Below are 12134 nucleotides of genomic sequence, written 5' to 3' on the forward strand. Positions count from 1 at the left end.
GGAGATAGGATTAGCCCGATTCGTCGCCACGGACGCTTTGTCACACAGTTGGCGTGCGGGGTAACTCTTTCACTCACCGACATTAAAGATCTACCTAATGATGAAATCTATTCACGTGCCAGGATTGAGTAGGATTATTGGTCAGTAATGGTACCACCGTACCTGGCCCCTGCCTAGATGGGAGAAATAGGAATATTCAAATCTAGCTTTATTAATTCAGTTTCTAATTTTTGTTCTCTATTGTCTTCTGGCAATTTTCTACTCACTTCATCTCTTGTTGTTATCAACATAAGTGCCTGCTCCACTCACTTTTCTGAATTAAAAAATTCACCTGAAATACCGGAGCATACTCATTGTATCAATTGTTTCTATGTTATATGTTTGTGTTGAGAATATTGGCTATTAAGCTTAATTGCTGGCCAGCTAATTTCGCGGAGGTTGTGTGTGTTGGACCCGCGATCAAGTAGTCGGGAAGAGAGAGGCTCTAATAATGACTAGGATTAGAGACGATCTTTTTTGGGATCGTGGATAGCTCATACGGTAGAGTCACGCTCTCCCCGGCCAGGCGGAGTTGTCGTAGCAGTAATGTCGCGGGTTCAAATCCCCATCACCGCTGCGAAAATTTTTGTTCTCTATTGTCTTCTGACACTTTCCTACTCACTTCATCTCTTGTTGTTAAATCGCACAAAGGAAATTATATAATATAGCAATATGCAGCATTAAACTAACAATGAAGACGGCAGTTGTACTAATAGTGATAAAAAAAAAAAGTAAATAAGTTATTTTTTAAGTCGCCATAATCAAATATCAAAATGGGGTTATTATTGGCATGACATACTTCGTCTTGCCGAGAGAGAAAGAGAGAGAGAGAGAGAGGGAGGGAGAGAGAGAGAGAGAGAGAGAGAGGGAGGGAGAGAGAGAGAGAGAGAGAGAGATGCACAGAGAGAGATGCACAGAGAGAGAGAGAGAAAGAGAGAGAGAGAGATGCACAGAGAGAGAGAGAGATGCACAGAGAAAGAGAGAGAGAGAGAGAGAGAGATTCACAGAGAGAGAGAGAGAGAGAGAGAGAGAGAGAGAGATGCACACCCAGAGGGAAAGAGAGACACAGAGAGATGGACTGAGAGAGAGAGATGCACAGTGAGAGATGTACACAGAGAGAGAGAGAGATAGAGAGAGAGAGAGAGAGAGAGAGAGAGAGAGAGAGAATAAAAGCTGACCGAAATGCAATCCAAACCTTCTTAAATACCACTAAAAAGTATCATAATTTTTTTTTTCAACATGCGAATGCCCATTGCGCGAAACTCTTTATATTTGAGTGATGTCCTTTTCATGAACCACTTGGCTGCCTGGTGCACGAAATCTCTTTCGTTTGAATATTAGATCTACTCCTCTCATAAAAAGGAGTGTTTGCATCAAAATAATTTCTTTGATTTCCGAGTCTTTTGGTTTTTTTCATCCGTATAGATAGAATGCGCTTGGCCAAGGAGTTCACAACATTGCCATCCGGAAGTATAACGGACCAACACACAAACTATGTGTAACCATGAACTTTTATAGTCTGGTTAATACAGTTTAGTGAGAACAACTCACAAACGCGGATGGCAAAAACAATAACAAAGGCCTGAGTGACGTCATCTGCATACTTTCTATATTATAGTTTATCGTTTTCAATAGGATTCAATAGTCGTGACGTCACTTCCTTCCTAATGACGCATGGTAACTTAGCAACACTGGCTCTAAACTATCGGAACAACGGCGGACGCCCGTATGAAATATTTCTCCGGAGAGCATAAAGCGTATCCAGAGGGAAAAAAAACATAAATTCGATCATGTTTTGACTTTTACACATTCTGATCACAAGGCATACGAAAAGGGGACGAAAAGTTCTAGCTTGCAGGAAGAATAAAAAGTAATGATTTTCTTTGTTTAGAACCAAGATGGCCGCCGTTGCCGGGCGCGTGACATCAGACTACTGAATCCAATTGAAGGGCATGCTGTGCTGTCCAAGACTCACTGATACTGACTGGTGTGTTGGTGAGAAATGTAAGATCTGATGCCCTTGTTGGAGTCACATCGAGACCCGCATTTTAATTTGTTGTTGTCTTGTTTTTTGTCTTTTGTTGTTTTTTTTTTTTTTTGGGGGGGGGGGGGGGGGGTTAGTTTTTTTTTTTTTTTTTTTTTGGCCTGTTTTCTTCTTTTTTATGTTTTTGTTGATTTCATTTTTTTTTTATTTTGTTGTTGTTGTTGTTGTTGTTGTTTAATCAAAACTGTAACAAATCCAAAGAATACATAAAACGATATCAATCTTCTTTTTATTGCAAAATCAGCATATTAAAATGGTAATCAAAACTCTCTCTCTCTCTCTCTCTCTCTCTCTCTCTCTCTCTCTCTCTCTCTCTCTTTCTTTCTTTCTTTCTTTCTTTCTTTCTTTCTTTATGTCTTTTTTTTCTCATTATCTGTTTTACTCTCACACTAACTCTATTTTCTCTCTTTCCCTCCTTCTGTCTTTATAACATATACATTAGAAATATCCACATACACTCATAAACAGAGAAGGGGGACGGTTATTGATTGATGAGAGAGGGAGAGAGAAAATAGAGATTGAGTGAGAGAAAGTGAGTGAGAGAGAGAGAGAGAGAGAGAGAGAGAGAGAGAGAGAGATAAACACCTTGTCAAACAAATGCATACAACGCGCATGGAGCTTAGTACGTTTGAGCCAAAAGCTCAATAGGCTTCATCAGTCTTGACGTCACTTCCCTCGTATTGACGCATAGTAACTTAGTAACTGGTTCTAAACTATCGGAACAAAGACGGACGCCCTTATGAAACACTTTTCCGAAGAGCATAAAAATGTATCCAGAGGAGAAAAACAACATAAATCTGATAATGTTTTGACTTTTATACATTCTGATCATATGACATGTGAAAAATTTCTATCCAGCATGAACAATAATAAGTACCGATTTTCTTTGTATAGAACCAATCTGCTGGTTGCTGGGCGGAACTGACATCAGACAATTGAATCTTATTTCCATATCCGACAATGTATATGTTTTTGTAAGAGGCTTGTATATTTTAGTGTAATTTTTGTTAATTGCGTTGGTTAATGACTACTATAATGGGACAAACTGGTTCCCCTTTTACAAATTGTATACCAATTAATTGCTCGCTCTCTCTCGCTCTCTCTCTCTCTCTCTCTCTCTCTCTCTCTCTCTCTCTCTCTCTCTCTCTCTCTCTCTCTCTCTCTCTCTCTCCCCAATCTTTCGTCAAATTATTAAAATCTTCAAAGATCCTCCTCCAATACATTTTACTAACTCTCAAACTCTCATCGGTCTCCGCATTAACTCACTCAACCCTAACACCGACTATATCCGTAGTTTACCCGGGTTACTTTTAACCCATGCCTATTTATTACATTTTTCTGAGACAGATTATAGGAGTAGTGTCAAAGCCAATGCTTTTAGCTTTTACAAGTTAGTGATAGTTGAATAAAACTTTCTATGTACATGTCCATTTTTAATACATTTTTTCCAATTTTGAAAAGTAGCAAAAATCTCCAGGATTGAGTGAGTTAAGAGCAAATCCTCTCATATTCCTGAAAAACTGACCAATTGCATAGTCATGATTATTCATCATTGTTTGCCAGTTCAATTCTCAGTCCCTCATTTTAACTCTCAATAGGAGTCAATAGTCTCACGTCACGTCTGGCCAGCAACGAGCAGCTTGGTTCTAAACAAAGAAAATCGCTACTTGTTAATCTTCATGCTGATAAGAACGTTTTCACCTGTCATGTGATCAGAATGTATAAAAGTCAAAACGATCAGATTTATAATGTATGTTTTTCTATTCTTCTGGAAACACTTTTATGCTCGTCGGAGAAGTATTTCATAAGGGCGTCCGGCATTTTTTCGATAGTTTGGAACCAGTTACTAGGTTACTATGCGTCATTAAGAGGGAAGTGACGTCACGACTGTTGAACCCTATTGTGTAGATGACTATAAAGACATGCTTAGACACATCCAGATAGAAAACGAGTTAACTCAATCTATTGGACATATTAAAACCATCAGAAATAGATTTAAAGTTTAAAACACTCGGGGCTTTATTTAATGAATCAAGCAAGTTGAATGTTGTTCTTTTTACCACTGTGCGTCTGTAGTGTTTCATTCATCCTGTTTTGTTGATAAAGGGGAAACCCGAAACGTCCATTTTATCTGTTTTTGTATATTAAATTGAAGCTTACATCCAGTTTCACATTATTTATTTCTTTGTTCAAGAACCACTTGACTGCCTCCTGCACGAATTCCCTTTCGCTTGAATATTGTTCATCTCATAAAAAGGAATTTTGTATCAAATCCTATTTCTATAATTTTCAAGTCTTTTCATTTATTTTATCTGCATGTCGTTTCATCTTCCATTGAAAGTCATTTTGTCCTCAAATATGTATCTATGTCTTTAAATCATTAAATTGATAACAAAAAATTGCAGTTTTCTCTGAATGGTGAAAACATTATTTTTTAATGGGATTTTTGACAAAATTAAGTTATCCAAAGATTTTTATCAATACACCCATTTAAGTTTGATAAATAACAATGTGAAATTGAATGTAAGCTTCAATTTAATTTACGAAAACAGATAAAATTGTAATGGACGTTTCGGGTTTCCCCTTTATCAACAAAACAGGATGGATGAAACACTACAAACGAATGAGATAATGTCGTAGTGGCGTTGTTAAGATGAATTAACAAAAATATTGATGGCCAGGAAATAGTCTATGCTCCTTTGTAAGGTAGCGCGAATTGAAATAGAACAATGGATATTTCTAAAAGGTGCGCAATTAATTAAGGGTAATGTAGTAGGGGGAATTAGGCTAAAACCGTGCACATTCGGGTTGAAAGCATGAAAATTTGCATACAGGTTGCTAAGACCCATAGAAAAAACATCTGATATAGAACCACTCTGGCAATCTATCATAATGTATCGGTTTAAGGCCTTAGATTTTACCTATTACAGCTATATTAAACAAGGGAAATAACTGCGTAAAAAATATATATTTTCTTCATATTCATTGTATTAGGGAAAATTAGTCTAAAACCGTGCACATGGGGGTTGAAATCCTGAAAATTGGCATATAGGTAGCTATGACCCGTATAAATAACACCTGATATAGAACCACTCTGGCAATTTATCATAACAGTGCGTTTTCAGCACTTTTATTTTTTCCTATATAGCATTACTTGTCCGAGGAAATAACCACGACAATACAATGTGCATTCTAAATCTTTAAATACACCGGTAACCATTAACGGTAGGTAACTGATGGTTATTTCGTGTTGTAACTAGTGGATAAAAGCGGGAGAGGGGGTGAGCGGGAGGGAGAGAGAGAGAGAGAGAGAGAGAGAGAGAGAGGGGGGGGGGAGAGAGAGAGAGAGAGAATTTTACTCATTATTGTACTAACCTAACTAGTAGATAAAATAGCGAGAGGGGGGAGGGGGAGAGGGAGTGAGTGGGAGAGACGGAGAGAGAGAGAGGAAGAGAGATACACACAGAGAGAGAGAGAGAGAGAGAGAGAGAGAGAATTTTACTCATTACTGTACTGACCTCACCCCCCCCCCCCCCCCCCCCACACACACACACACCCCGCATCTACACAAGTCCGTGCAAGGCAAACCGGACCTTAAACACTTGCATCAGATGCCGATACATTCTTACATGATCATTTGATGAGTTTTTGGGACACTTTTGACAATTCTGGAGATAAGCTCCACAGTGGTTCATGTCTATCGTCACATTTGTTGCATGGTTCTCTTCTATAAAAGATATAATGTTAGCAAAAGCTTGACTTCTTTCAAGAACTGTGACATCATGATTATCATCAGCAGTGACATCTTTTAAAGCTTGTTTTTTTAAGTATCGTGCATGACAAATTTTATGGTATAGGGCGGTCGTGTGCCTCCTGAGCGACTAAATCTCCTCCGGCAATAAATGACAACATATCAGAATCTTTTATAGATAACGCTATTTCACGAATATTTTCTTCCATATCTGTTGTCATTACAGAATGGAGTACTCCCGATTCCATTTTTTTACAACAAAAGCACGTTGGTTTATTATAGCCAATCTCTAATTTTGAACGTTGTCTCATTATTCTCGTGGGTTACGAATTATATTCATTCTGTGACTCCTCCAAGTCAAATGACGAAGTTTGGAATTCTTGTAAGGCAATTCTTTTAGATTTCTTTAATTCTAATCGCCTAGTTTTGTTGGCATTAAATTTTACACGACAATACTTATGCCACTTAGCATCATATTGTTTTAAGCTTTCAATAATCTCATTTCTTTCTGATGAATTAAAAAAATAGATACATCCAACTTGTTTTCATCACAAACCAAAGAATTGAATTGTGTTAAATCTTCAAAAAGAGTTTCATAGCCTTGCCCTTTGTCATACCTCCTCGACTTAGAGGGACATTATAAACGGTCTGTGTCATCTTGTTGGCATATCAAACACATGTCCCAGTCTCTGGGAGCAGTTCTTTTTGCTATTGTATGTGTATCTGAAATCATGCAAACGCATTCCTTTATTAGGCATATGCAATATTCTTTCATAGCTCTTTCTCTCTCTCTCTCTCTCTCTCTCTCTCTCTCTCTCTCTCTCTCTCTCTCTCTCTCTCTCTCTCTCTCTCTCTCTCTCTCTCTCTCTCTCTCTCTCTCTCTCTCTCTTTCTCTCTCTCCTTCGTTCTTTCTGTTAAAGACCCAGCATCAGCAGGCAAAATGTGTGAAGTGCCTTATATAAGGACACAACAGTACAAATAAAACATTCTCCCATTGTCCCTTTGAGATAATAACGTAAAGTAAATAACTTGCCACAATACAGCATCATAGTGGTTGATGATGATGATAACGATGATAATTATAGCAATGTAAGTGGTATGCTGACTCTTTACTGTCATCAAGTTTGACCGAAATAGGTTTTAACTCACGTAAAATGATTATAGCAGTATTTTTGGAAAGAAAAGAAAACAGGAGGAGGGGAGACGGAGCACTGTCCTTTGAAAACACCGGTTATCGGCATTTATTGAGCTGTGTTCTGCTAGTCTACCCCTCTGCTCGTCTACCCGTCTGCCCGTCCGTTTTAGAGTAATTGATTATAATTATTAAACCAGATGCAGAAAAAATCTCATAATTTTATAGAATATTGCTCGCTAGACGTCCTTTAAAACAAGTGAAATTGAATATTATTTACGATTAAATAATTTTGTATGGTTCGTGAATCAAAAGTAAAGGGAAAGGAAAACATCCGCTTCGACGCTAAAAATAGTCACCAATGGGAATCCAAAGGATGATGTAAAACAACCTTTGGTCGGCTTGCCTCTAATGTTTACACAATAAAAATGAAAGAAATTATTGTCGTCCATTTTAAAATTGTCTAATCTTAAAAACCTTGTATCTCAACAAATACTGATCTCTCAGAGTGGTTCTATATCATAAATCATAGGGTTTTTCATACTCTACAACATATGTAATTTTCATGCTTTCAACCCTGTTTGCACAATTCAAGGGTTTTTTGGACCTAATTCCCCCTACTAATGTGAATGTTGCTGCTCTAAGCTCGAAGAAATAAATACTAGATATTTCCTGCCAACCAATGTTTTGTTTATTCATCGTAACAACGCCACTACCACATTATCTCATTCATCTGTAGTGTTTCAGTCATCCTGTTTTGTTGATAAAGGTGAAACCCGAAAGGTTCATTTGATCTGTTTTTGTAATTAAAATTGAAGCTTACATTCAATTTCACATTATTAACAATTAATTTAGTGAAAAGAGGAGGCGGAGAGGAACATGACATTACCCATTTAAGTTTGAAACACGATTGCGAGATATCTTAGGTATACTTAGAGATACTTAGAGATGATTTCCGGCACAGGTTCTCAATGATCCTCTTCGCTGGACTCAGGTGTCATATTTGTTTCTTCCGGTTGCAGATTACCGTGAAGACAGAATGTGATGCTAGCCTTGTAATCATAGAAGATTTCTTGGTTTTTCCAATAGCTATCCAGTCTGTTCTTGAATGAGTTAAGTGAATCAGAACTGACAACTTTCTCTGGTAGACTGTTCCACACTTGAACCACTCCAACACCGAAACTATGCTTGCGCACATTTATTCTGGCCCTTTGTGTGAAAAGTTTCTTAGAAGTGCCCCTTGTTCCTGTCCTCAGGGAGTGCTTGGGCCAGGGTTTAAGTAGATTACCAGCTTTTTGGTCATACTTTCCATTTAACATTTTGTACACTTCAATCATGTCACCTCTTATTCTTCTATAACTTAGTGTTGGTAATTTCAGTTTTCTTACTCTCTCTTCGTATGTCATCCCTATGTCATCCATCGTATGTATATCTGTATTGATACAATTGTACGAAACAAGTAAGAGTAAAGACCAAAGTCTACCAATATACAGGTCGGATTTCCGAAAGCAAGAATGGGCTTGATTGGACATTGTTGTCGTAGATTTAATTTCGCGTTGGTTTCTTGTGAGTATTTCCATTACAGAAATATGGACATAACAATTTGAGTTATCAGACCTTTAAATTAGTACAAAAAAAATAATATACAGGGAGGCCTTCCAAAAGCTCCTACATCCCCAGTATTTTTTAATATATATAATATTCTAGTAGTTAGGGGGTTTGGGAGGGGGGGGGGACTTTTTTTAAAGCCCCTCCCCCCCCCCTCCCAACCCCCCTACTAGAACATTATAAAAAAAAGTATCCCCCCTCCCAAACCCCCTAATAGAACATTATAAAAAAAAAAGTATCCCCTCTCCCAAACCCCCTAATGGAACATTATAAAAAAATATTAAATACTGGGGATGTAGGAGCTTTCGGAAGGCCTCCCAATATACAAAATCGCATGTTTTGCTTACAATTGCACCATACATCACCTGAATACATTGAATGCCTTGTGAGGGAATATAAACCAACTGGATTTTTGCGTTCCGCCACTTCTTCGCTAATGGAGAAAAACATCCCAAGAACAAAGTTTGCTGAGCGTGGTTTTCTATTTTCGGTTCTAATCATATGAAAGGAATTCTTTACCACCAAAACCCCGACAATGTGAAAGTTTACCAGACTTTAAACGGCATTAAAAACAAATCTTTTTCATTTTGATTATCGTGATTCTATGTGAATTTCTAACAAGATGTGCGCGCGCGCGTGTGTGTGTGTGTGTGTGTGTGTGTGTGTGTGTGTGTGTGCGTGTGTATGTGTGACTGTTGTGTTGATTTTGCAGTCGAATGAATGAACTTGCGTGATACGAAAAACAACTATTGTATAGCACGTCTGAGCACTATTTATGGATACTGGCGCTATATCAAATAATAATTATAATAATTATTATAATACACGTCGACAAAAAAAAAAAAACAAATAAAAATTGTTACGCCATTTTTTGACAACCAGATGTATAAATGGGTGTTGATGTCTTGCAAATAAATTTATTTATACATTCTGCAGGAATGCCAAATTTCTTCTCTAGAATTTTGGGTTTTTTTTTAAATTCCACAATATACATAATTTAATTCTAACTTGCTCTATTGAGTTGAAGCTCGGGGACATGTCCAGCCATAAGAGTTTAGCAATGGTAATGAAGTTGACACCGTGCTTAGCACAAAGATGTGGGCTATTTCCAACAGAAAACAACAATGTGCTTCTTTGATGACAGACACACGATGTATGGATCCAGAATTTGTTTACCTCGTGAATTTGTACAACGTAATTTTTTTTTCAAAAACAATTGAGTTTTGTTTTTCTATTGATACACGCCTCCCACGCAACAACTGTTGTAACTCAACTCGCGTGCAAGTATTATTTAGAGGTCGTGTAAATCAACGCAATTATGGGCTTGTTTCAAAACTGTTTTAACCCTCTCCATACCAACCATAGGAAAATCGTCAAATTCGTTACGATGCAACCGACAATTTTCTCATTCTGATTTCTCTTGTACATTACAAAATTTAAAGAATTGCTTTGATTACAGCTATAAATACGAAACACTGTGTTGTAGAGCTCACTTTTTACTTTTTGTTTCAGTAAAAAATGTCTATTCTTGTGTGGAGTGGGAGTGAATTTTCGGGGGAAATTCTAAAAATAGCTGGTAAGGAGAGAGTTAATGAAGGATATTTTGTTTGTTTGTTTTGTTTTGTTTTTTTTTGTCAAAAGTATCTTCACTACAATATTGAGACCATAACAGTTTGGGTTATAAGACCTGCTAATAAGAACACGTTGGTCATAACCGAAATTAATTTCATTCACTGTCACCGGGAAATTCATTTTATGGTACGAGTATATTTCAGGGAAAACTGAATAAGCCGCAGTGGAACGACACAATTCGACCGGCGGGATTCAAACTCACTACCACCAAATTAGCTCTGTTACGAAGCGAATACAACGTCAGCCTGCTCACAAATATAAAACGAATAAGATATTTAAGTCAATAATTGTGAATTGTTTTAGCGTAGAAATCTGTTCTCATCTAATCTTTTAATCAGTAAAAACATCATTAATGAATGTTTGTATTTTTGTATATTAGTATTTGTACGGTTATATTGCTAATAAAATATTTAGAGAGGGTGAGTTAGCGGACAGATATTTCCCCAAAGAGCGGGAGTAAAAAATGTATCTCTTATAAAGCTACTGGATTGGTGAGGAGTCTTAGAGGATTCTACCTATGAAATACGTTATTATGTAGGTTGGGGGGGGGGGGAGACTTGTGCGGCTATGTGGTCTAGTGGTATCACACTCGCTTTCGGATCGGAAGGTCCTGGGTTCGAGCCTCGCTCGGCGCATAGTTGAGTCCTTGGAAAAGACTCTTTACTCACATTCTCTCACCGTACTCAGGTGTAAAATGAGTACCTGGCCGTTAACAGCGTTGTCTTTGTCCGAAAAATGCAATGTCCGGTCCTACATGTTAAATGCTGCTGTTGACCGGGGACCCATTGTAAAGCGCTTTGAGCACATTTAGTGGATATTTTGCTCTATATAAAAGCTCAATTTTAGTGTCTTCTTCGCATGTATGGCTTATCACCGTTTAATGTTTAGTTATCCTCATCAACACTATTGATTAAAGTAAAACAACCAGCATTTCTCTTTTAAACTTTATTTTTAATGTTCACAATATGTCAATAAATTAAATAATTGCTCAATGGACAGAGAATAAAGATATTATGCAAAATTGTTTGCGTTTTTGTGTTTGATTGTATTTATTTATGTGTTTGTTTGTTTTGGTTTTTTTATTGGGTTTTTTTTTTTGTAAAACGCTTTGAGCACGTTTAGTGGATATTGCACTATATAAGTGCTCAAGTTTGTTTCGTTTTGTGTTGGGTTTTTTGTTGTTTTTTGTTGTTTTTTTTTTTGTTTCTTGTTCTTTTTTCTGTTCGTTTGTTTGTATTTGTGAATAATTATACCACGAGACCAGTCTATACAGCAATACAATATTGAAACAGATAGATTTAAAACGTTGAGTGACGAGCAACACAATTTTTACAATCTTTTAGCAAGTCGTCTTTCGCATGTCGTGTTGTCTCTAGACTTTTCCCTATCGTTTTGATCTTACAAATTAAAATGGATTGATTTTGGTGTATCAACAGTGCCTCCCAGATTGCCTGGCCCTATCTTTCTGTTCGACGTCGGTCAGATGAAATCAGGCGCATGGCACTTTTCCTTTTGCTGCGTTTGTATCGGTCACTTTTTGTTAATATGTGACCCGCCGTCTCAAATCGGTATTATGTCGGGATACCCTCGGTTAGGTAAATTGAATTCATAGCCACAAATATAAAACTTGGGTTTACTTTCTCTACGTCATGCTGGAGAAGAAATATTATTTCTTGCTCTACAAAAAATTCTAAGGTCCAATTTCTCTTCATTCTTTCTCTAAATTCACTTTCTGGGGTCTGAATCATCCCGACATACCGTTTTGAGACGGAGGGTCACATATAATATTAACGTTTTCAAGTCTATTAGTTTGATGATTTCAAGTTTACACACCTTAAATTGCATCATGGAAAATGCGCGATATAAATAATTGGCAATGTCGTTACTACTATATTTCTTTAATCATCCTCATTATCATCATCATCATC

Source organism: Berghia stephanieae, chromosome 5 (assembly GCF_034508935.2).
Source record: "Berghia stephanieae isolate SIO BIC M18660-M18661 chromosome 5, UCSD_Bste_1.3, whole genome shotgun sequence".
Lineage (NCBI taxonomy): Eukaryota > Metazoa > Mollusca > Gastropoda > Nudibranchia > Aeolidiidae > Berghia > Berghia stephanieae.